Raw genomic sequence first — 26628 nt, forward strand, 5'->3', positions numbered from 1 at the left:
TTGGCTGACAGATCCCGGGTCCTGGTTGGCCGTTGACCTCATACTCCGCCCTGAAGGCGAAGTATAAGAAGCCGGTGCCTTCCCCCGCAGGCCAGTTTACTATCGGGCTGCTGGGGAACAGACACGCTTAATAAAGCCTCATCGACTTCACTCTATTCGTCTCACGGAGTCTTTGTGCGCCACACACATGGTGCGACATTTGTGTAGGAAGTGATACAAATGCTGGTAATCATGTGGGATTGTCCTTGATTTGTACTGACTATTATTTGCCTGTTAATTTACTTTACATGGTTTCTGATTACTATTGAAATAAAAGCTACAAAAAGTGGAATCTCGTTGGTAAGTTCTTCACTTTGGGATCATTCTAATAAGATAGTTGATGTAATGGTTTTAATTTTCCAAATTGCCCTAGATTCAGGGGAAGTTCCATTGAATTGGAAGGTAGTGAATGTAACTCCTTTATTTGAAAAGGGAGGGAGACAGAAAGCAGGAAACAACAGGCCAGTTAGTCTAACATACATCAAAGGGAAAATGTTCGAAACCATTATTAAAGATATGGCAGTACACTTGGAAAATTCAAGGCAACCAGATGGAGTCAATATGGTTTAGTGAAAGGGAAATCATGTTTAACCAATTTATTGGAGTTATTCGAAGGGTTCCCATGTGCTGTGAATAAAGGGGAACCAGTAGATGTTCTGTACTTAGATTTCCAGAAGGCATTTGATAAGGTGCCACATGAAATATTATTGCAAAGAATAAAAGTTCATAATGTAGGGGGTAACATTGGCATGGATTAAAGATTATTTAGCTAACAAGAATCATAAGAGTTGGCATAAATGGATCTTTTTCTGGTTGGCAGGATGTGACCAGTGGTGTGCCACAGGGATCAGTACTATGGCAACATTTTACAATTTATGTAAATGACCTGGATGAAGGACTGAAGGTATGGTTGCCAAATATGTTAACAACACAAAGATAGGCGGGAAAGTAAATTGTGAAGAGGGCATAAGGAGGCTACAAAGTGACAGAGTTAGGTTAAGTGAATGGGTAAAAATCTGGCAAATGGAGTACAATGTGGAAAAATGTGAGATTATTTATTTTGGAAGAAAGAATAAAAGACAAGCTTATTATCTAATGGTAAGAGATTGCAGAGCTCTGAGGTGCAGAGGGATCTGGGTATCCTAGTGCATGAATCACAAAAGACTAATACACAGGTATATTAAGTAATTAGGAAAACTAATAGAATGTTATTGTTTATTGTGAGGGGAATTACATACAAACGGTTATGTTTCAGTTGTACATGGCATTGGTGAGACCCGGTGTATTGTGCACAGTATTGGTCTTAATATCTTAAGAGATATTGACAGGGTGCACTTGGAGCAGATGTATCCTCTTCTCAGAGAATCTCAAACTAGGGGTCACTGTTTAACAATAAAGGGGTCACTCATTTAAGGCAGAGATGAGGAGATGACTTTGACTGAAAGAGTTGGTAAAAAAAGGTTTTGGGACTTCCTTACTGAAGTGCAGTTGTCTCACATAGGGGCGGGATTCTCTCAGCCCAGGCCGTGCCAGAGAATCCCGCGACTGACACGAACCGCGCCACGTCGCCCCGTTCTACGCAGACCCCCCCCCCCCCCGCCGATTCTCGCAAAAACCCGAGTCCCGCCGGGCCGTTCTAATCTGTTCTCAGGTGGCGGGACCTCGGCGTGGGAGGGCCCAGGGGCGGCCTGTGGGGAGGAGGGGGGGGATCGACCCCGGGGAGGGCCTCCGTTGTGGCCGAGTAGACGCTGGGATCGGCAGCTGGAGCGGTGTGGGCTGCTCCAGTGCCGTCCTGGTCCCCTGTAGGGGCCAGAATTTCTGATCCTGAGGGCATGTTGACGCCGTTGAGAAATGCGACGGCATTTCCGACGGTGTCAACACTTAGCCTCAGGATCAGAGAATCCCGCCCATTGTTCCTTGCTGAGGTTCAGACAGGAGAATTGCTTGTTTCCAAATCCTTTTAAATCATCCCTCCTCCTTGTCAATCTTTAATAGCTTGCCCTAGTTGTCACCTCTGCTGATTCTCCAGGTCATGTCATGTTCCAAGGGGATTGCCTACAACTGTATGTCTGGTTTGTGCTAGGATCCACTCCTTGCAAACTTCTGCAACTTTAAAGAACTCTAGAAAACATCAAACAATTGCATAATCATAGCAGAAATCAACTGGCAACTACCTATAGGCAATTGATGATGCCCCCAAATAGTAGCGGTTAAAATTGGGCTTCTTCCTGCGAAGAATACATGTATGCCTGATTGAGAGGCGGCATGAGCTGGAGCGTGGAACTTCAAAATGGCAATGCTTTCCCATTGCACCCAGTTTGTTGGCATTATCTACCTACTCTCCCTACTTCCGGTGGTGCTTACTACGTGCGTGCTTGCATCCTCACTAATATGACGTCCACAGCGTGACTCCCATCAGAAATAAGAGCACAAATACCAGATGCCAGTTTGGACCTCTAAGACCACTTCTAACTCTCAAAATAAACAGTTCCAAAGGCTGTGCTGAAAATTCTAGTTTTTACTCTTGAGCTGTGGAATGGGGTTGATCATTTTCTGAGACTTTATTCCAAAGTGTACAGTATCCACAGAGGCTAAACAACTCAAGCTCAAGCATTCATCATCCTGCATTTTTTATGTACCTGGAGGTATTATCCATATCTGAGAATATTTCAGGAACACCCACTAAGGAATATTCAAATTTATCAGATATGCCACGGTATCTAAACTGTTATTGAGCTTCTTATGGATTTATACTAGAACTGTATTTGATTTTTAGATTTTCAGCAGATTACAGGTTAACCCATCATCTGTACCAGAGATAAAAATGGTCAAAATTCGCTTTTATAAACCTTAATCCCACCTACCCTGGGACCTGAGAAAGCTGGAAGCAATACATGAATTTAAGTTTCTGGATACAGAAATTGTGCTTAATTACTCTTTGAGCTATCCTTCAACTTGCTTTTCAGGGCCTGATATGTTTTGCTGTCAGTGAAACAATTTTTTTTTTCTGCCACATTATACACCACAATGAAGCAACAAAGTGGCTCAGCCTTAGTATGCAGTTGGAGCACATGCTCCCTTCACTGTCCATGCATTCTTTCAGCATGCAACCTCTGGAGATGACTTTTCCGTTGCTAAAACCCAGATGCCAGCTTGAGGACTCTGGAGAATTACCTCCCTCATCAAGTGACAAGTCCAAGTTTCTTTGGAGGAGTGGCGTGAAACAGCTGTCCAGATAACGGTGAGTCTGTTACCCACCTCTGGTTCAGACAGACATCAGGCAGTTTTGGGAAACCTGTCTTCAGTTCAGACTAGCAGTTCTTCTCTGTTAAGAGTTTTTTTTTAAAGAGCAGCTTTTAGCAACAAATTGTTTTCTTTCTCCTGCTGGGGGTGGCTAAGATTTCGATTTGATTTGCATTTCGGTTTATTGTCACGTGTACCAAGATACAATGAAAAGTATTGTTCTGCGTACAATCCTGGCAGTTCACTCTGGACATACAATAAATACACAATGTAAATAAATACACAAAGACATTGGGCGAAGCGAATGGATTGTAGTGCTACAACTGTAGAGAAGATTCGTAGCAAGATCAGTTCAGTCTGTAAGAGGGCCATTCAGGAGTCTGGCAAGAGCAGGGAAGAAGCTGATTTTGATTCTGTTGGTTTGTGTTCTCTGTATCGTCTGCCCGATAGAAGAGGTGGAAAAGAGAATAACCTGGGTGGGAGGGGTCTTTGATTATGCTGCTCACTTTCCCCAGGCAGCGGGAGGTGCAGAAAGAGTCAATGGATGGGAGGCGGGTTCGCGAGATGGACTGGACTGTGTTCACGACTCTCTGTAGTTCCTTACGGTCTTGGGCCGAGCAGTTGCCATACCAGGCTGTGATTCAGCCAGATAGGATACTTTCTATGGTGCATCTATGAAAATTGGTAAGAGTCAATGTGGACATGCCATATTTCCTTAATTTCCTGAGGAAGTATAGGCGATGTTGTGCTTTCTTAGTTGTAGCGTCGTCGTAGGTGGATGAGGACAGATTGATAGTGATGTGCACACCTCGGAAATTGAAGCTGTCAACCATCTCCACCTCGGCACCATTGATGGGACATGTACAACACTTCGCTTCCTGAAGCCGATGACCAGCTCCTTAGTTTTGCTGACATTGAGGGGGAGATTGCACCATGCCACTAGGCTCTCTATCTCCCTCCTGTACTCTGACTCATCGTTGTTTGAGATCCGACTACGGTCGTGTCATCAGCAAACCTGTAGATGGAGTTGGAGCCGAATTTTCCCACACAGTCATGTATGTGTATAAGGAGTATAGAAGGGGGCTAAGCACGTAGCCTTGCGGGGCCCCGGTATTGAGGACTCTCGTTGAGAAGGTGTTGTTTCTCGCATGTTGTACGAAGCTATCCTCCAAGGGTTATACTGCCCTTTCCGTTTGATATTACGCTATCTTAATAACACTGCCCACCAGGCTTTTAGCAGATAAATGAAAATAATCTGACTCCATTTTGAACTCACCTGGGGCGAGATTCTCCGACCCCCCGCCGGGTCGGAGGATCGTCGGGGGCTGGCGTGAATCCCGCCCCCGCCGGTTGCCGAAGTCTCCAGCACCGGATATTCGGCGGGGGCGAGAATCGCGGCGTGCCGGTTGGCGGGCCCCCCCGCTCGATTCTCTGGCCCAGATGGGCCGAAGTCCCGCCGCTAAAATGCCTGTCCCGCCGGTGTAAATTAAACCACCTACCTTACCGGCGGGACTAGGCGGCGCGGGTGGGCTCCGGGGTCCTGGGGGGAGCGAGGGGAGATCTGGCCCCGGGGAGTGCCCCCACGGTGGCCTGGCCCGCGATCGGGGCCCACTGTTCCACGGGTGGGCCTGTGCCGTGGGGGCACTCTTTCCCTTCCGCCTCTGCCACGGTCTCCACCGTGGCGGAGGCAGAGGAGACTCCCTCCAATGTGCATGCGCGGGAATGCGTCAGCGGCCGCTGACGCTCCCGCGCATGCGCCGCCCGGAGATGTCATTTCTGCGCCAGCTGGCGGGGCTCCAAAGGCCTTTCCCGCCAGCTGGCGGGGCGGAAATTCGTCCGGCGCCGACCTAGCCCCTCAAGGTTGGGGCTCGGCCCCCAAAGATGCGGAGGATTCCGCACCTTTGGGGCGGCGCGATGCCCGTCTGATTTGCGCCATTTTGGGCGCCAGTCGGCGGACATTGCGCCGTTTCTTGAGAATTTCGCCTCTCATCTCTAGTTCTCATGCCCTTTTTCTCCACACACCATTGTTTTCCCCTCGTCACTTAGATCATCACCTTTTCCTACTGCTAAGCTAATTCACACATCAAAAACACCCCTTCAGACAGCTGCACTCATTAGCTCCCCTTTTATCCAATTTCTTCATTGTATTTTACCCAATTTCATTTTTAATCTTGATTTTACTCAATTCTTGAATCTTTCTTTTACTCCAGTATCTTGACAGTGCAGCTTTACCAGGTAATGGCTGTGTGTCAGCAAACCTGCCCTTTGCTCGGAGATTTTATGGCATACTGTGATGACATTGTGCCATCTGCTACCTGTCTGCAAGCAGCACAGAGATTGGTGTCAGACCACCCCTGAGGATTCAGATAGCAAAGTGTTTTGGACCACTGAGCAGTCTCACGTGCCAAGGGGAGTGACATCCTACCCCATTAGCAGCTTAATCAGAAATAGCTGCCAAATAGCAGTGTTCCCTGTTTGAAGCAGGTGATTAACTACAGGCTCGATATGCTCATGTTGCATTATATTTCAAAATGTTTTTCAATCAATGTTCATTTTCAATTTGTCGTCACCAACCTTATTTTCAGTCATAAATTAGTTAACAATTGAAAAGTTCAAAAGTAATTTAAAAAAATACAATGCCCTGAGGTAATGGTAGACATTGGAATGGGAGCTGGCCATTCAGTTTGCATAGCTGATGTGCACCACAGCTCGATTCAGATATCTTTGATCGATTTCTCTCTCACCCTTACCTGTAAAAATCTGTCAAGCTCAAAATCGTTGTGCAGTCCAGTGGTTTAGTTTTCCTTTGAAATTTGCACCCCTTGGCCGGACTTCTCTGGTTGTTGCAATTCTCTTTTCCTGCTGGCAGCACACCCCTGCCCATGGATTTTCCATTGGCGTGGGGTAGGTACAATGGGATATCCCATCGACAAGCGGCGGGAAGATAGAATCCCACTGCCAGCGAACAACACACTGCTGGGGAACACCCAACTGGTGAACCGGAGAACCCCGCCCCTTATTTCCAGGGTGTTCATGCACCTACTCTGTGCCTGTACATAGTTACTTTACCTATCTTGTTCGAGGTGGCTTTTCAAGTCTAATTCAAAATCTGACTTTTCCAGCCGATCAAAGAATTTGCAGTACTGTGACTCTGAAGATAATTTAAATGTTGGAGGAATGTACTTTGCACTGCAGTAAATTTGGTCAAATGCAGATAAATTATATGTTCACAGGAAAAACCTGTGAATGCCCTCAATGTGCCCAAGAAAGTGTCTCCTGCATTAGCGTGGTGTGCTGCATCCTGCTGAACAATGCTGAGGTGTTTACATATCAAGCAGCCACAGCAGCAGCAACAACAACAACAAGGAACAACAAGGATGATGAGGGCAATTAAGGTGACGATACAGCAGCCACAGCAAATGGTCAACTGTCCTCCATTGTTATGCAGACGTTGAGTTTTAACACCTGCAGAGCTTCTGCCTGGAAGCTGATCCCACTGACAGACTGTGTCCTTGTAGCATCTTTTTACAATTAGCAGCTTGTTTCCCATAGTCAGAACTGAAGATTTTAACTTCTCCAGTAAACTATGGAACGATAGTTTTTAACCCGGATGCAGTTTAATATCTAATATCTAAAGGTGCCCAAATTGCCCTCTTCATTCCCTTCTGTTTGGCCTTTGGTTTTAGCCAAACAGGACAATTGTTACTGTGTTTGGTATAAATAGTTTCTTGAGGGTGATGGCCATCTACTGATGTGTCAATTACTAGAGGGACCATCCCTTTCATTGAAGTTTGTTTCTGTTACTTTTTACTAAGGTGTTGGGGTAACACAGTGCATTCAGTAATTTAAAGAACTGAAAAATTGCGTAAGTTAATGACATAACTTAATCCTAAATTTATAAAATCAAAAATGTTTGCAAAGTGAAAAATAAAGTTACTTCCCTTAAACACCACAAGTTAAACTGGACTAATTCAATACACAAGGTTGCATGTTTTATTACTTGTTTTCCTGAGCACATCAGACTTAATTGTGAGGGGGGGTAGATAGTTTGTACCACTTGACATCTCATATCACTGCCTTAAGGCCATATGTTCTTTATCCCTTGTCAATGTTGAGTATGATGCCAACTCATGGGATGAGCTTTATCCCAGATTTCACTATAAAATCAAATTGAGTTGGCATACTTACATTATTTGTTAACTAAACTAAACAAAATAATTTGACACTTGTTTCTCTGCGTTGAGGCTGAGATTGTCTGGGCATTTAATGCCTCACATGATAACTCTACTGGTGTGTGTCTTACTGTGTTTCCTCCTGACTTCACCCATGTCATTGTAACTCACAAATCATTTAAAACAAACAAAATTTGACCAGTTGCTATGTTATTAATTTCATTCATTGCTTCCTTTGTGGATTAATTGTCATTTCAACTTGTGAGTCACGTACAATAAGGTTCCAGTTTTCAAAGGGTGAGATCCTGGGCAGGATTCTGTGATCCTGAGGTTAAGTGTTGATGCCGTCGGAAACGCTGTTGTGTCAACACGGCCTCAGGATCAGAAATTCTGGTCCCTACAGGGGGCCAGCCAGCACGGCACTGGAGCGACCCACGCCGTTCCAGATGCTGATCCTGGCGTGAACTGGGCTCTGTGGGGTCCGCGCATGCGCAGTGGCACCGGCGCCAACGCGCGCATGCGCAGTGGCTCCCTTCTCCGCGCTGGCCCCGATGCAACATGACGCAGGGCTACAGGGGCCGGCGCGGAAGAAAGGAGAGTACGGAGAGGCCAGAGAGGCCGGCCCGCTGATCGGTGGGCCCTGATTGCGGGCCAGGCCACATCGGAGGACCCCCCGCCCCCACCCCCCCCCCCCCCCCCCCCCCCGCGCCCTGCAGGCCGCCCCCGGATCCTTCCACGCCAAGGTCCCGCCGGATGAGAGCAGGCGCCGGCGGGACTCTTTTTTTTGCGACGGCCGTTCGGGCCGAGAATCGGCGGGGGGGGGGCCGCGCAGAGCGGCCCCTGACCGGCGCCGCGCCAAACACGCCAGCACCAATTGTGCCGATTCTCCGCTCCGCAGAGAATCGCGTCCCGGCGTCGGGGTGGCGTGGCGCGATTCACGCCGGCCGCGGGAATTCTCCGGCCCGGCCCCGGGCTGAGAGAATCCTGCCCCTTACTCCTTCACCCCTTGTCTCACTATTATTCTTGATCACTTTCTTTCTCTAGCCCTTTCGTTGGGTGATCTGTGCAGGGAGAAAATGCACTTTTGCCCCCCCCCCCCCCCCCCCCCCCCACCCCTCTCTTCACCCTTGCAGCTGCTGCATCTTATAAATCTCAGCCTAAGTTACCCGGAGTGCAAGAACTGTGCAAACCCAGGAAAATGCGCAACTGGCTTGCGTGCAAACATGTAAATAAGATCAATGGAAAGTTGCAGGTAACTCACAGAGCATGGAGAAAATCAGGGGGATTATTTTAAAGATACATAAGTGAAAGCTAGAAACAACTTGCAGGAGCAATCTCCCCTTGCGAAAGACCTAGCACCATGTATGCACTGAAAATATGGACATTCAATCGTGTCTCTGAGTCGTGACGTAACCATGGACGCAAGTTAGTGCCCTCTCCCATGGCAAGTTTGGCAGCTGGTGGGCATGGGGTGGGTGGAGTGAGTGGTGACAGGAGGGTTCCTGTCACTTTCCCACGTCCAGCTCAATGAGGTCTGTTGTGGGAAGGTTTACAGACTGCCTTTCTGCCCCATTGCCAGTTGAGGCCCTCAAATGGGCAATAAGTACCCAAGTAAAGGCCTCGCCCAGTCACCTCTGGTACTGACCCAAGAGCGGGGAACATGACGAGCACACCCATGAAAATTTGTGGGCTCCCACATTCAAAGGCATTCAGTGATTGATTGGAGGGACCCAACATTGGAAAGGGGTGGGGGAGGGGGGGGGGGGGAGATCGGGGGAGGGGGGGGGGAGGCTCCTGAGCCACCCCTTCCCTTCCAACAAACCAACCTACCCCCATGACTCTCACCCGTGACTTTCTCCAACCTTCAGCACGGTAGCATTGTGGATAGCACAATTGCTTCACAGCTCCAGGGTCCCAGGTTCGATTCCGACTTGGGTCACTGTCTGTGCGGAGTCTGCACATCCTCCCCGTGTGTGCGTGGGTTTCCTCCGCGTGCTCCGGTTTCCTCCCACAGACCAAAGATGTGCAGGTTAGGTGGATTGGCCATGATGAATTGCCCTTAGTGTCCAAAATTGCACTTAGTGTTGGGTGAGGTTACTGGGTTATGCGGATTGGGTGGAGGTGTTGACCTTGTGTAGGGTGCTCTTTCCAAGAGCCGGTGTAGACTCGATGAGCCGAATGGCCTCCTTGTGCGCTGTAAATTCTATGATAAAACTTTCTAAGATCACCAGTCGCCTGTGCCCTGGGATCCAGCGACAACAGTAGGCCTTGGGTGTCATACCAGCAGCAGGTGTCACCTCTGCCCCACCTCCTCCCACCCCCACTCCTACTCCTGAGGTTACTGGCTATTACACCTCGGCTCCCACTGTGATGGAGCTGTAAGATTCTGCTCTAGGTTTCACAATGCTTATCAGAGCTAATCACCCAAGTTTTAATATTCGAGACCTATTTGAACTGCGAAAAGCAAGTTGACTAAATGGTGGAACTGAAATATGCTTGTGCTATAGTTGGACAGAAATCATGTTGCCAAGGAGATGTTGCTAAATTAAAACTGTGATACAGTATCCATTTAAATTGGTGGAACTGAGTTCTATTCCTGATACCTACTGCGTATTCCTTAGGTTCGGTATCTGCTTCACCCAATGGTGATGCTGGAAGGCGTGATCAATTTTTGTGATTGGACCTCACTTTGATTGTGAACAAGAGCTGAAGAGCTTACAGTGCTATCAGTCTCCTTATGGGAAGTTCACTGACTGGGTGGGGGCAGACATTTTGTTACTTAAAGCTAGCCAGCAGTCCTTAAAGTGGAGGGCAGACCACGGGCTGGATTCTCCAAAATTGGCGCCGGGGCGGAGAATCCAGGGCGTCATTCTCCGACCCCCCAGAGCGTCGGAGAATGGCCGTTGGCCGCCGTGAATCCCGCCCCCGCCGGTTGCCGAAGTCTCCGAAGGGAGAAAAGTCGGCGGGGCGTTAATGTCGCCGCTGCCGTCGGAGAATGTCACGGGTCTGTGCAAGGCAGCCGATTTTCGGCCTGCCGATATTCTCCCTTCCGGATGGGCCGAAGTCCTGTCGACGTGATGACTGTTCACGTCGACGTAAATTAAACCTCCTTTTCATCGGCGTGACCCTGTGCTCCAGGTTCACGCCGACCAGCGTGGAGGTGAGTGACGGCCTGGGGGGTTGGCTCTGGGCAGGCGATGGCGTGGCCGCAGTCTGAATGCGTGAGGAGAGGTGTGTCTTGGGTTGTGTGTGTGTGTGTGTGCGGCGGGGGGGGGGGGGTTAGAGTGGGCTGGGCTCCGGGGGAGTGCCGGAAGGGGGGTCCGTGCCGGGAGGGGGATGGGGGGTCCGTGCCGGGGTGGAGGTTGGGGTCCGTGCCGGGGTGGAGGTTGGGGGGGGGGGGTCCGTGCCGGGGTGGATGTTGGGGGTGGGTCCGTGCCGGGGAGGGGGATGGGGGGTCCGTGCCGGGGAGGGGGATGGGGGTCCATTCCGGGGAGGAGGTTGGGGTCCGTGCCAGGGTGGAGGTTGGGGGGGGTCCGTGCCGGGGTGGAGGTTGGGGGGGGTCAGTGCCGGGAGGGGGATGGGGGGTCCGTGCCGGGGTGGAGGTTGGGGTCCATGCCGGGGTGGAGGTTGGGAGGGGGTCCGTGCCGGGGTGGAGGTTGGGGGGGTCCGTGCCGGGGAGGGGGAATGGGGGGGGTCCATGCCAGGGAGGGGGATGGGGGGTCCGTTCCGGGGAGGAGGTTGGGGTCCGTGCCGGGGTGGGGGGTTGGGGTCCGTGCCGGGGTGGAGGTTGGGGGGGGTCCGTGCCGGGGTGGAGGTTGGGGGGGGGTCCGTGCCGGGGAGGGGGATGGGGGGGGTCCGTGCCGGGGAGGGGGGATGGGGGGTCCGTTCCGGGGAGGAGGTCGGGGTCCGTGCCGGGGTGGAGGTTGGGGGGGGGTCCGTGCCGGGGTGGAGGTTGGGGGGGTCCGTGCCGGGGAGGGGGATGGGGGGGGGGGCCGTGCTGGGGAGGGGCATGGGGGGTCCGTTCCGGGGAGGAGGTTGGGGTCCGTGCCAGGGTGGAGGTTGGAGGGGGGTCCGTGCCGGGGTGGAGGTTGGGGGAGGGGGTCCGTGCCGGGGAGGGGGATGCGAGGGCAAGTGAGTTGGTCCACCTGGCCAGGTGCCAGCCTCCAACAGTTGGACCCATGCGGTCCATGCTACCTGGCTGGGGGGAGGAGGGGATATGGGCAATGATGACATGTCGTCGTTCCCCTCCCCCCACCAGGCCGTCATGTTTTCCGATCATCCAGCGATGTTGGCCGTCGTGGCGGCAGCCGCAAATGTCTATGTTGCCCTGGATGAGGAGGAGGAGGAGGAGGAGGAGGAGCGTGCCAGAGAGGCGGCGCAGGCTGCCGCAGAGGGAAAGGCGGCAGCCGCCCAGGCTGGAGGGACACCTGACCGACAGGATGAGGAGGGGGAGGAGGACGTCGCGGCCCCACGGCAACGGAGGCACCCGAGGACGCCCCGTATGTACCGGCCCCGGCAGTCATACCAGGACCTCACGGACCGGGAATGCAGGAGGAGACTCCGGATGAGGCGGGAAACCGTGGCACACATCTGCCACCTGCTGGCACACCTGTCACCGCCTGGCACTGGCGGGGGACACCCTCTCCCCGTGTCCGTCAAGGTTACGGTGGCCCTGAACATTTATGCAACGGGGTCATTCCAGGCACCGAGTGGGGACCTGTCCGGCATATCGCAGACATCGGTGCATCGGTGCATCCGGGCAGTGACAGATGCCCTATATGCCATGGCGCACCGCTACATCCGCTTCCCCGTGGACCGGGCCAGCCAAGATGCCCGGGCCGTGGGCTTCTCTGCCGTCGCCGGGTTCCCCGTGGTCCAGGGCGCGATCGATGGGATGCACGTCGCCGTGCGGCCACCTGCAGATAACAGGGCCGTGTTCACCAATAGGAAGGGGACCTATTCGATGAACATACAGGTGGTCTGCGACCACCGCATGACGATCCTGCACGTCTGCGCCCGTTACCCAGGCAGTGTCCACGTCTCATACGTGTTGTCACGGTCATCCATCCCCGGCATGTACGAGGGACGCCATCCCCAGCTGAGGGGCTGGTTGCTGGGCGACAGGGGCTACCCATTGTGATCGTGGCTGATGACGCCTATACGGAGGCCACGCAATGAGGCGGAGAACCGCTACAATGATGCCCATGTAGCGACAAGGGGAGTGATAGAGAGGTGCTTTGGCGTGCTGAAGGTGCGTTTCAGGTGCCTGGACCTCTCTGGGGGCGCCCTCCAGTATCGGTCAGATAGGGTCGGCCGCATCATTGTGGTGTGCTGCGTCCTGCACAACATAGCCCAGCAGAGGGGCGATGTGCCGCAGGCAGAGGAGGGCGGAGTGGAGGAGCAGCAGGAAGAGGCGCAGTCCTCCCCAGATGAGGGGGGGTTATGCAGGCACCTGGGTAGACACAGGCGGGTGGCTGTCCACCGTTACCGGCTGGCCCAGCGGGCATGGGACAGACTGATAGCCGCCCGCTTAACTGACTAGATGGGCCGTGGGAATCAAGTAGTATGGCCACAGACCGCACACCATGGCAACAGCCGACCACCCACACCCCCCACCCATCCACCCACCCAGCACCCTCACCCCCCTGCCCAACCCCCACCCACCCCACCCGCATGCACACCACCCCCCCCCATTGCCGATCCACCTGCGGCACAACGGGCCGGGCTCACACAGTTGCGGGTGGACGCGTGTCTATTGCAGCCATGGAGAATGATGACAACCCGCCCTGCGGAGAGCTCCTGGCCTCCTACATCGTTGGACTATGTCTGACCCATGGCCACAGTACCACCATCCACCCGGACCATCCCTGCATGCGGCTGTGACACAGCAGCGCACGGTCCCGTCCTCTGCCCGGGGATGTTGATGGCGGCCCAGGGGGAAGGGGCAGACTCACCTGGGGCTGAGGTAAGACCACCCCTCACACACACACTTGCGCTCAATGTACATGACACCCCCGCACGCTTTGGACAGAGCACAAAGGCAGCTTCTGTAGGTGTAACATTGACTTTAATAACCAAACGAGTTCATGCACATGCCCTAGCCCCTAAAACTCATCTGTGCCCTGCACCCGTGCCAACTTACTCAGTGTCTAATTGTTTGGCCTTACGGGCCCTTTGACTACGTCTACGTGGTTCCCCAGACGGTACTGCAGAACTGGAGGTGGACTCTGTGATTCCTGCCCTTCTGACACTGGATCACTTTGGCGGCCGTTTCCTGGGGCGTCCTGGCCTAGATGGGCCAGGCTGCGGCCCGGGCGACTGGGATGGCGAGCTGCCAGCCTGTCCTGCCCGTTGCCACCCGATGCACCTGGGACGGAAGGGGGGGAGTCCGAGGAGTCGCGGTTGTACCAGGACCTCCCCTACAGGGGGAGCAGGAACGGACCACACCACCTCCTCCTCCCTCGGGGTGCCCGATGGCCCCCAGGCCTCTACATGGGTGGGGGATGCGAACGGACTGGCCATCCGACGCGCCCCCGACATCTGGCGCTGCCAGTCCTGGAGGCCCGTGCTGGTATCGACAGGGGTCCTGCAGGTTTGCAGCCATGGAGACCAGGGGGTTGGCAAACCCTGTCTGTGACAGTTGCAACGCCAGCTCGCACATGGCCACTGGCGCCGATGCCCTCAGCGATGGCCTGCAGAGACTGGGCCATGGCCTGCTGAGACTGGGCCATGGCCTGCAGAGACTGGGCTATGGCGTTTGAGCGCCTCTGCCATCTGGCGCTGGCACTGGTCATGGCCTCCTGTGAGAGGGCAGCCATGTCCTGGGCCACAGACGCCGCCTGCACGGAAAGCCCCAGGCCTCGCAAACCATTCCCCATGTCTGACCACCGTCGCACCCATTGCCTCCACCCGCGCACGCCACCCATGCGGTGTCAGCCTGGGTAGCACGCATGACCGGCACCACTCCCAGCTCCTGGACGCGGGTGGACTCCTCCACCTGCGACTGCAGCCGCCGCAAGCGACCCGTCACCCTCTTCGCTCGTCCCTCCGGGGTCGGTGGTTGCATCGGATCTATGTGTGGGTGTGGTAACTCCAGGAACCCGGGATCCATCTGGGTGGCAGATGTTCGCTTGGGCTGGGCTGCCCTCCGACCGCCCGGCCCCCTCTGCTGCTCCTACCTCCACCTGCTGTACCGGGACGGCTGTGTTGTGCGCACCAGTGAGTGTACCAGACGCCTCATCACTAAAGTGCCCAACCGAGGTGAGTGTTTCTGCGATGGTGGAGGGTGTTGGTGACAGCAGTGACGTTGTGTCGTGCTCTTCATCCCACTCTGAGTCCATGGCACTTTGGGGTGGGGGTTCGTCTCCACCCATCCACTCTGAGTCACTGTCCGGTATTTTGTCTTCCTGGGTAGTGCTGTCCCGAGTAGGGGTGTCCTGGGCAGTGCTGTCCCGGGTAGTGGTGTCCCGTGTAGTGGTGTCCTGGGTAGTGGTGTCCTGGGTAGTGGTGTCCTGGGTAGTGGTGTCCTGGCTCGGATGTGACGGGGGCCTGTGGCTGCCCCCCTCGTCGCTGGGTGGTCGCTCCCTCACGTGACGGGGGTGTCGTCTCCCTGTTGCTCCAGGTCTCTCCGTCTCCCGTGGTGTGCGAGGGGCATCCTGCGGGCGTCGCATGCTGGAGGGGTCCTGGTCTCTCCGTCTCCCGTGGTGTGCGAGGGGCATCCTGCGGGCGTCGCATGCTGGAGGGTCCGGGTCTCTCTGTCTCCCGTGGTGTGCGAGGGGCATCCTGCGGGCGTCGCATGCTGGAGGGTCCGTGTCTCTCCGTCTCCCGTGGTGTGCGAGGGGCATCCTGCGGGCGTCGCATGCTGGAGGGTGCGGGTCTCTCCGTCTCCCGTGGTGTGCGAGGGGCATCCTGCGAGCATCGCATGCTGGAGGGTCTGTGTCTCTCCGTCTCCCGTGGCCTCGGAGGGGCATCCTGCGGGCAGTGTGCATCGGCGGGGATGGGTGCCTGGACGTTTGGTCCTGCGATACACAATGAAGCATGCATGGTTAGACATCAGGCAGTGATCAGGTGATATGGGGGAGGGGGATATAGGGGAGGTGGGATATGGGGACGGGCTGTCGGTGGCTCACTTGCTACTAAGCCCCCGACCTCTGCATCAGCAACCTCCCGGTCGTCAGGTTCCGCCAGCCAGTTCCAGGGCCCTTTCCTCGTGTTCGGTCAGTGGCCTCTCATCAGCGGGGCCTCCTCCAGTCCTCACATGCTCCCTATTGTTGTGTGCGCGCTTATCCTGTGGGGGGGTGGGGGGGTGGCAGGGGTAAAAGGCAACACTGTTAGGCAGGTATATGAATGCACGCCATCGGTTGCGCGTGCATTGCAGAGGTTAAGGTTAGGGCTGGATTCACTTGGGGATATGGGGATATGGGGGAGGGGGGATATGGGAGAGGGGGATATGGGGGAGGTGGGATATGGGAGAGGGGGGATATGGGGGATATGGGGGAGGTGGATATGGGAGAGGGGGATATGGGGGAGGATGGATATGGGGATATGGGGGAAGGGGGGATATGGGGGAAGGGGGGATATGGGAAAGGGGGATATGGGGAGAGGGGATATGGGGGGAGGGGGGATATGGGGGGATATGGGGGAGGGGGGATATGGGGGAGGGGGATATGGGGGGAGGGGGGGATATGGGGAGGGGGGATATGGGGAGGGGGATATGGGGGAAGGGGATATGGGGGAAGGGGGGATATGGGGAGGGGGGATATGGGGAGGGGGATATGGGAGGGGGATATGGGGAAGGGGGATATGGGGGAGGGGGGATATGGGGGATATGGGGGAGGGGTGATATGGGGAGGGGGGATATGGGGAGGGGGATATGGGGGAAGGGGGGATATGGGGAGGGGGGATATGGGGGAGGGGGATATGGGGGAGGGGGGATATGGGGAGGGAGGATATTGGGGATATGGGGGATGGGGATATGGGGGAAGAGGGGATATGGGGAGGGGGGATATGGGGAGGGGGATATGGGGGATATGGGGAGGGGGATATGGGGGAGGGGGGATATGGGGAGGAGGGATATGGGGGGTATGGGGAGGGGGGATATGGGGGAAGGGGGATATGGGGAGGGGGGATATGGGGGAAGGGGGATATGGGGGAGGGGGATATGGGGGATATGGGGGAGGGGGATATGGGGGATGGGGGATATGGGGGAAGGGGGATATGGGGTGGGGGATATGGGGGATATATTGGGGAGGGGGTATATGGGGAGGGGGGATATGGGGGAGGGGGATATGGGGATATGGGGGAGGGGGGATATGGGGATGGGGAAATGGGGAGGGGGATATGGGAGAAGGGGGGATATGGGGGAGGGGGGATATGGGGAGGGGGGATATGGGGGAGGGGGATATGGGGGAAGGAGGATATGGGGAGCGGGATATGGGGGAGGGGGATATGGGGGAAGGGGGGATATGGGGGAGGGGGGATATGGGGGATATGGGAAGGGGGATATGTGGAGGGGGGATATGGGGGAAGGGGGATATGGTGGAGGGGGGATATGGGGATATATTGGGGAGGGGGGATATGGGGAGGGGGATATGGGGAGGGGGGATATGGGGAGGGGGATATGGGGGAGGGGGGATATGGGGATATGGGGAGGGGGATATGGGGGAGGGGGGATATGGGGAGGGGGATATGGGGAAGGGGGATATGGGGGAGGGGGGATATGGGGGAGGGGGATATGGGGGATATGGGGGAGGGGGGATATGGGGGAGGGGGGGATATGGAGATATGGGGGAGGGGGGATATGAGGGAAGGGGGGATATGGGGGAGGGGGGATATGGGGGAGGGGGGATATGGGGAGGCTCACCCTGACTGCTCTGACAAGGTCGTTCATCTTCTTGTGGCACTGGGTGCCTGTCCGTGGTGTCAGGGCCGCAGCGGTGACGGCCTCTGCCACTTCCCTCCACAGACGCCGGCTGTGGCGTGGGGCAACTCTGCGGCCGTGCCCGGGATACAGGGCGTCCCTCCTCTGCTCCACCGCGTCCAGGAGCGCCTCCACATCCCTTAACTCGAACCTCGGGGCTGAGCGGCGGCCAGCCATCCAGTCGGGTGTTCCGGTCGGGTGTTCCGGTCGGGTGGGGGGGGAGCAGCGCGGCCTTATGAGCCATCACGCCGTGCAGCGCGTATGACGCTGCACGGCGTGAACCACTGCGCAAGCGCGGATCCCGTTACGTCGCTGCTAGCCCATTTCGGGCTGGAGACTTTCGACCCATTTTTCCGACGTGACGCAAGTCGGATTTGCGCCGTTTTTTGCGCCGATCGGCGGATTTTCCGCCGATAACGGAGAATTTCGCCCCCAGTTTCTGCATGGAATCCGGGGCGAAATTCTCCTACCCGCTCCACCACATTTCTACTCCGACCGGCCGGCGGGAGTCTCCGTAACACCGGCCGGTCAATGGGGTTTCCCATTGTGGGGCAGCCCCACGCCATCGGGAAACCCCTGGGCGCCGGCAAAACGGAGACTCCCGGCGGCGGAGAATGACGCCCCAGGACCGGCGCCATTTCCCCGATTCCCCGGCCCCCGAAACCGCGCCGCAAATCCACCACCTGCGGCCATTGCCAGAGGCCCGTTCCTCTATTCTCCCCCCCAACCGGCCAAAGTCTCGACGGCATATTTGTAACCTGGTCCTGCCATTCGGGATACTCGCCTCCATGGTCGGGGGCGGGCTGATCAGAAGGCATGGAGGGCCTCAACGGGTCTGGGCCTTTATTGTGCGAACGGTCCGGGTCAGGCAGGCGGCCGATCGGGGGGATTGTTTCCGGGCCCACGTCCGCGGTCTGAGATGGCCATGGAGCATGGTGCAGCCGCTGGAGGCCACCATCTTGCTCATGCATGACCTCTGACCCGGAAGTGCAGGGGGCCGTATCTGCAGCTCGAGCTGGGAACTTCACGATGGCTCCCTGCTAGCCCCCTGCAGGGCTGTGAATCTGTGGCCTTTTGACGCCAGTTTTTCTGGCGTAAAAGTTCACGGGCTGGATTCTCCCAAAATAAGGCTATGTCCCCACGCCGGAGTAAAAACGGTGGAGTTTTACTCCTGAAATTCCTTGAAAAAAGTTAGACGAATTCATAGCCCTGCAGGGGGCTGGCAAGGACCCGGAGTAAATCTTGCAGCTTTTGTTGCAGATACGGGACCTCCAGTGGCCGTGACGTGCTCCATGGCGGACTCGGACCGCGGAGCCAGGCATAGAAACTAAAGCCTCCGATCGGCCGCGCGCCCGAGCCTCAAACCCCGCGCCTTCAATTGCCGGCCGGCAATAAGAGCCCCCGCCCGCCCCCGACCAGATCGGCCGCGGATTGAGTCCGCAGCCGCCACGCGATCATCCTGATTTGCAGCAGGTGGTTAGTTCTACGTCGTCGGGAACCCGGCCGGTCGGGAGCGGAGGATTGCTGTGCGGGCCTCTGGCAATGGCCCCCTGGCGGCGGGGCATACTCCACGGCGATGCCGATTTTCCGTGCCCGAGAATCGCCGAACCAGACCTGGGCCCGATTACGGCGTGAAACTAGATTCTCCGCCCCGGTGCGGCCGTGATTTCGACGCGGTGCCGCGGAGAATCCAGCCCCATAGTTTTCACGAGGGTGTAGGGACATAGTCCCTGAACAGAGAATCCAGCCCCATTGCAGGGTGTCATGATTTTTAGACACTCCCCTGGTGATCCGCATGTACCCGAGGACCAGAAAGGTGGACCTTTAATATTCAAATGGGACATGGGTGCCCTAGTAAATTAATTGGAAGCAGGGAAGTGAGCTTTTTTCTCCAAACATTTACACTATACAAAGGTACAACACACATCTTTTTTATCGGAGCATACATAGGACTTAGAAACAGTAGTAGGCCATTCAGCCCTTCGAGCCTTCTCTACCTCCATTCAATAACATAATGGCTGATCTGGCTGTGGTCTCAACTCTGTTTTTCCATCTGCCCCCCATGACACTTGGCTCCCTTGTCTATCAAAAATCTGTCCAACTCTACCTCGAATAAACTTAATGACCCAGCCTCCACTTCTTTCTGAGGAAAAGAATTCCACAGACTAACGACTCTTTGAGAGAAAAACAAATATTTTTATCTCCCACCTTAAACAGTAGGCCTCTTATTCCTCGCGATGCACTGACCACTGTCACTTTTCTTACAGATGAAGTTGGCACAGACTTGGAATGTTCTCAAGAACAGGGGAAAGTCCGCCCACATCATAGACCTCGACTGCAATGCTGGATGCAGGCACTAACATTATTGTAAGAAGGTAAACACAAAGGGTGGGATTTTACATCTCTTCCATGCATGGCCTGTGCTCCACCATCTCCATTGTCCAGGAAAGGCTGGAAGCCCCAATGGATTCAGACTTCAACCTGATCAGGGAAAGGCTGAGCCACAATCTGATAGCAGGAATGGTTGCACATTTGGAGTGGAATATATTATCACCTCTCATATTGACACCATCTCTGCATCCTCCCCATCCCTTCACCCTGTTTCTGCTCAAGTGTAACAGACTGCCAGGATAGTCCCTAAGATGCTACTATCTATAGTTGGATCTTCTGAGGCTCGAGTCTCCAGATATAATCAACCCTAAGCATCCCATGCTGGAGACAATGGGAACACACCTTTTAGAACCATAGACCACACCACAGACCACAATCAGTAAGGATAAACAACAACACCTCCTCCACGATAGTCCTCAATACCAGGGCCCTGCAAGGCTGCATACTTAGCTCCCTACTGTACTCTCTATACACAGATGACAGTGTGGCAAAATTCAGCTCCAACTCTATCCACAAGCTTCCTGATGACACGACCGTAGTGTGGAGCATCTCAAACAACTAGGAGTATGCGTGCAGGAAGGGAGATAGAGAACCTAGCGACGTGGTGTAATGACAACAATCTCTCTCTCAATGTCAGCAAAATCAAGAAGCTAGTCATTGAGTTCAGGAGCGAAGAGTCATACACAGCCCTGTCTGCATCAACGGTGCCGAGGTGGAGATGGATGTCAGCTTCAAATTCCTAGGTGCACATCACTAATAATCTGTCCTGGTCCACCCACATCGATGCTACGGCCAAGAAAGCACAACAGCCCCTATACTTCCTCAGGAAACTAAGGAATTTCAGTATGTCCACATTGACTGTTACCAACTTTTACAGATGTATCGCAGAAAACATCCTATCTGTCTGCATCGCAGTCTGGTATGGCAACTGCACAGCCCAAGACCGTAAGAAACTACCGAGAGTCGTGAACACAGCCCAATCCATCACGTGAACGCGCCTCCCACCCATTGACTCTGTCTACATACACCTCCCACTGCCTTGGGAAAGCGGGCTGCATAATCAAAGACTCCTCCCACCCTGTTATTCTGTCTTCCAACCTCTTCCATCAGGCAGAAGATACAAACGTCTGAGAACACGCACTAACAGATTCGAAAACAGCTTCTTCCCCGCTACTATCAGACTCCTGAATGACCCTCTTATGGACTGAACTTATCTCTCCACTCATCTTCTCTACTGAGTAGCGCTACACTCCGTATGCTTCACCCGATGTCTATGTCTATGTATTTACATTTTGTATTTATTTAATGTCCTATGTTTTTCATGTATGGAATGATCTGTCTGTACTGTACGCAGAACAATACTTTTCACTGTACCTCGGTACACGTGACAATCTAAATCTAGAAGGAGCAGAAGAAGTTAAGACAGCACTTAGAAAGGACATTATGGGCTGACACCCCTGCGAAAATGATTGTGCAAGCGTTTGTGTAAACCAGGAAAATGAAAAGCATTTTTTCAAAATCTCAATGTGCAGAATGTTCGCACAGTACTTGGTGGCTTTTTGAGGTCAGGCGACATAAATATTTGTCTTTGGGTGGATGCAGCTTACTTGAGGGAGCAAGAACTATCAAGGATGTTGGACATAACAGTTAATGCAGGCGGACAGTTTCTGTACAGCTGAAGGGTTCTTCAATGTGCTGCTGCCAAAGAGTTCTGGTTACAGGCTCTTTTTTGAGCCCTTCTGTGTCCTCACAATCCTCAATGTCATCACTGTAATCTCCAACAATTTGTTAAAATGTCATCAGATAAGACTGGCTCCAATATTGAACCGGTTTCTTGGCTATATTATGCCAAAGCATAACTTACTGGCACACTCTTCCTAACCAGACTAAGCTTGGGATAGTTGCTTGGAGACTCAAATGGTCTGCTTGATAAAGGCTACAGTTTAGCCTGGGTTTCTGACGTGATTCATAAACCATAAACTAAAATAATAATAATTTTTAAAATGTCCAACATCAATTAAAATCTGAAGGAATGTGGCTCCACACTACGAAAAGTAAATTTTCAGTGCCAGATAGGTTGTTTGGCTATCATCCAGACTAATTGTGCTGTTAAAAATTAATTTACTCAGGAATGGTGAAAGCAACTTTTTTGCCTGGATTAGTGGGTTTATATATCATGTAGGTGACGTAGCACTCTAATCTGCAGGATTATGGACAGGGTGCTGGAAAGGTGGGTTAAAATATGCGGCTTGTTTCTCTTTTTTACTTTTTGGGCTGGCGCAGACACGATGGGCTGAATGTGCTGAAATTCTTCTTTGGTTCAATGGTACACACCATTCAATGTGTGTCAATGTTCAGCTTCTGGATGAGATAGCAAAGGTTCTGGGTGATTAGGGCAATTCAAACAGTAATTCCTGAATTCTGTGCTTAACTGTGCATGTGCAGTTCACAGGATTTGCTGTCTGATTTATACCTGCAAGCTGGTCAACGTTGACAGCCTCACTTTTATTTTAATCACATAACCTGGCAGGTTAATGTTTTAGAAATCCCTTGCTTTAGGCTGGATGGAACAAGAGACAAGAACTTCAGAGCAGAGATGATCCTGACTGCAGCCAGGCAATGCTGTTGTGCTGTAGCAGTGGACCACAAGTCTTGTTCGGCACAGTTGTATAACTTTATCAGAGCCCCCTTCGTGTAGTTACATAGAATCATCTAGAATCTACAATAGAGAAACAGAACATTCGGCCAAACTAATCTACCCCAGTGTTCATGGTCCACTCAAATCCCTCATTGTTCTTCCTCAATTAACTCTATCAGCATAACCCTCTCTTCCTTTTGACACATATGTTTATCTAGATTCCCCTTAACTACATCTAGAGAGTTTGCCTCACTCACTCACTGTTGGAGTGACTTCCGTTTTCTAACCTCTCTCTTACTAAAGAAGATACTTTTGAATTCCCGTTATTATGTCTTGGTAACTATTGCATATTAATGACCTCTAGTCTTGGGCTCCCCCGTCAGTGGAAATGCACTCACTATTAAATCCTTTCATAATTTAAAACCTCTGTTAGCTCTCACCTCTGCCTTCAGTTTTCCAAACGGCAGAGACCCAAGCTTATGTTTCCTCTCCTGCTAGTTATAACCTTGTATTTCTGACGCTGGCCGGAATCTCCGACCCCCCGCCGGGTCGGAGAATCGCCGGGGGGGGGAGGGGGCGGCATGAATCCTGCCCCCGCCGAATTGTCCGGCACCGAAGATTCGGCGGGGGCGGGAATTGCACCGCGCCGGTCGGCGGGCGTCCCCCGGCGATTCTCCGGCCCGTGATGGGCCGAAGTCCCGCTGCTGTCATGGCTGATGCGGAAGTGATACCCCCCTGCGCATGCGTGGGGATGACCTCAGCAGCCGCTGAAGCTCCCGCGCATGAGCGGACTTCCGCCGCCCGGCGCAGTCCCTTCGGCCCCGGCTGGCGTGGCGTCAAAGGCCTTTCCCACCGGCCGGCGGCGCGCCAACCACTCCGGCGCGGGCCTAGCCGCTCAAGGTGAAGGCTTGGCCCCTAAAGGTGCGGAGCCCGATGCCGGAGTGGTTCCCGCCACTCCATCCCGCAGGGACCCCCTGCCCCGCCGGGTAGGGGAGAATCCCGGCCATTATCCTTTATAAAAAATAATTTTTGTACCCTCTCCAGCTTTTGTACAGCCCTTCAATGACTTGCTGACCAGAACTTGTACAGCACTCCAAATGATCACAGCAAATGATTAGGAAGGCAAATGCAATGTTGTTGTTCATTTCAAGGGGAATGGAATAGAAAAGTGGGGATGTTTTTGCTACAGCAATACAGGACATTTGATAGACCAAAACTAAAGTACTGTGTAGAAATTTGGTCTCCTTATTTAAGAAAGGATATTGATGCATTAGAAAAAAGTTCATAGAAGGTGGACTCAACTGATAATGGCTAATTTTGACTAACAATAAAGGCAAAAGATTATTGTGCCTGGGAGGGGGGAAGAATGTGGAGCTGAGGCTATAATCAGATCAGCTATGATTTTATTGAATAGTGGAGCAGGGTTGAGGGGCCGAATGGCCTACTCCAGTTCCTAATTCGTATGTTCAAATGGAAATATGATATAACCAAGGTTGGAAGCCAGGTTAGTGTAACTCCTCTATTTTTCAATCCAACCCCTCTAGAAACTGTCATAACATACACATCAGTATATGATGGTGCAGAGACACACACTGACTGACACACTGCAAGACCAATCAACACACACAACACAGCAGCCAATCACCAGTTAGGGCACGGTCACTATAAAGACAGAGGGCACTAGTTTTCCCGCACATTCGGGATGCAGCCTCTGAGACAGACAGAGCCCGCAGTCAGGAGCATAAACATCCACCATGTGCTAGCAGTATAGGCTGGTCAGGTTAGGCATAGGTCTTCAGTCAATCTAACAAAGTGTCGACCCACAGTGCAAGTATGTTTAACTGCTCTTAGTTAAATAAAATAGAGTTGTACTATTACAAGTGTTGGTAGCCTGTCTATGTTACTGCTAAGGTAAATGCAGTCTCCACAGATCCAGAGTACCCAAAACATCAGAAACAACCTGAGTGATTTAGCTTTTTTTAAAGTCCTCATTATCCTGAATTACAACAGAACGACACAGTGGCGCAATGGTTAGCACTGTTGCCTACGGCGCTGAGGACCCAGGTTCAATCCTGGCCCTGGGTCACTGTCCGTGTGGCGTTTGCACATTCTCCCCATGTCTGTGTGGGTTTCACACCCACAACCCAACGATGTGCAGGGTAAGTGAATTGCCCCTTTGAACAAAGAAAGAACAAAGAACAAAGAAAAGTACAGCATAGGAACAGGCCCTTCGGCCCTCCAAGCCTGCGCCGACCATGCTGCCCGTCGAAACTAAAATCTTCTACACTTCCGGGGTCCGTATCCCTCTATTCGCATCCTATTCATGTATTTGTCAAGATGCCCCTTAAACGTCACTATCGTCCTTGCTTCCACCACCTCCTCCGGCAGCGAGTTTCAGGCACCCACTACCCTCTGTGTAAAAAACTTGCCTCGTACACCTCCTCTAAACCTTGCCCCTCGCACCTTAAACCTATGCCCCCTAGTAATTGACCCCTCTACCCTGGGAAAAAGTCTCTGACGATCCATTCTGTCTATGCTCCTCATAATTTTGTAGACCTCTATCAGGTCGCCCCTCAACCTCCTTCATTCCAGTGAGAACAAACCAAGTTTATTCAACCTCTCCTCATAGTTAATGCCCTCCATACCAGGCAACATCCTGGTAAATCTCTTCTGCACCCTCTCTAAAGCCTCCACATCCTTCTGGTAGTGTGGCGACCAGAATTGAACACTATACTCCAAGTGTGGCCTAACTAAGGTTCCATACAGCTGCAACATGACTTGCCAATTTTTATACTCAATGCCCCGGTCAATGAAGGCAAGCATGTTGTATGCCTTCTCGACTACCCTCTCCACCTGTGTTGCCCCTTTCAGTGACCTGTGGACCTGTACACCAAGATCTCTCTGACTGTCAATACTCTTTAGGGTTCTACCATTCACTGTATATTCCCTACCTGTATTAGACCTTCCAAAATGCATTACCTCACATTTGTCCAGATTAAACTCCATCTGCCATCTCGCCGCCCAAGTCTCCAAACAATCTAAATCCTGTTGTATCCTCTGACAGTCCTCATCGCTATCCACCAACCTTTGTGTCGTCCGCAAACTTACTAATCAGACCAGTTACATTTTCCTCCAAATCATTTATATATACTACAAACAGCAAAGGTCCAGCACTGATCCCTGCAGAACACCACTAGTCACAGCCCTCCAATCAGAAAAGGACCCTTTCATTGCTACTCTCTGCCTTCTATGACCTAGCCAGTTCTGTATCCATCTTGCCAGCTCATCTCTGATCCCATGTGACTTCGCCTTTTGTACCAGTCTGCCATGAGGGACCTTGTCAAAGGCCTTACTGAAGTCCATGTAGACAACATCCACTGCCCTACCTGCATCAATCATCGTTGTGACCTTCTCGAAAAACTCTATCAAGTTAGTGAGACATGCCCTCCCCTTCACAAAACCGTGCTGCCTCTCGCTAATACGACCCCTTGCTTCCAAATGGGAGTAGATCCTGTCTCGAAGAATTCGCTCCAGTAATTTGCCTACCACTGACGTAAGGCTCACTGGCCTGTAGTTTCCTGGATTATCGTTGATACCCTTCTTAAACAAAGGAACAACATTGGCTATTCTCCAGTCCACTGGGACATCACCTGAAGACAGTGAGCATCCAAAGATTTCTGTCAAGGCCTCAGCAATTTTTTCTCTTGCCTCCTTCCACCACAAAGATCAGCCATGATCTCATTGAATGTCGGAGCAGGCTCGAGGGGCCAGATGGCCTACTCCTGTTCCTAGTTCTTATGTTCAGTATTCTGGGGTAGATCCCATCAGGTCCTGGGGACTTATCCACCTTAATATGATGCAAAGTATTAAATTAGTACCTCGCCTTTTTCCTCTGGCTCCACACATAGATTCCCTCCACTGGGTCCTTCAGTGGGCCAACCCTTTCCCTGGCTACCCTCTTGCTTTTTATGTACGTGTACAAAGCCTTGGGATTTTCCTTAACCCTATTTGCCAATGACTTCTCGTGACCCCTTTTAGCCCTCCTGACTCCTTGCTTAAGTTCCCTCCTACTTTCCTTATATTTCACACAGGCTTCGTCTGTTCCCAGCCTTCTAGCCCTGACAAATGCCTCCTTTTTCTTTTTGACGAGGCCTACAATATCACTCGTTATCCAAGGATCGCGAAATTTGCCATATTTATCCTTCTTCCTCACAGGAACATACCGG

This window comes from Scyliorhinus torazame, chromosome 15, assembly GCF_047496885.1.
Source record: "Scyliorhinus torazame isolate Kashiwa2021f chromosome 15, sScyTor2.1, whole genome shotgun sequence".
In the NCBI taxonomy this organism is placed as follows: domain Eukaryota; kingdom Metazoa; phylum Chordata; class Chondrichthyes; order Carcharhiniformes; family Scyliorhinidae; genus Scyliorhinus; species Scyliorhinus torazame.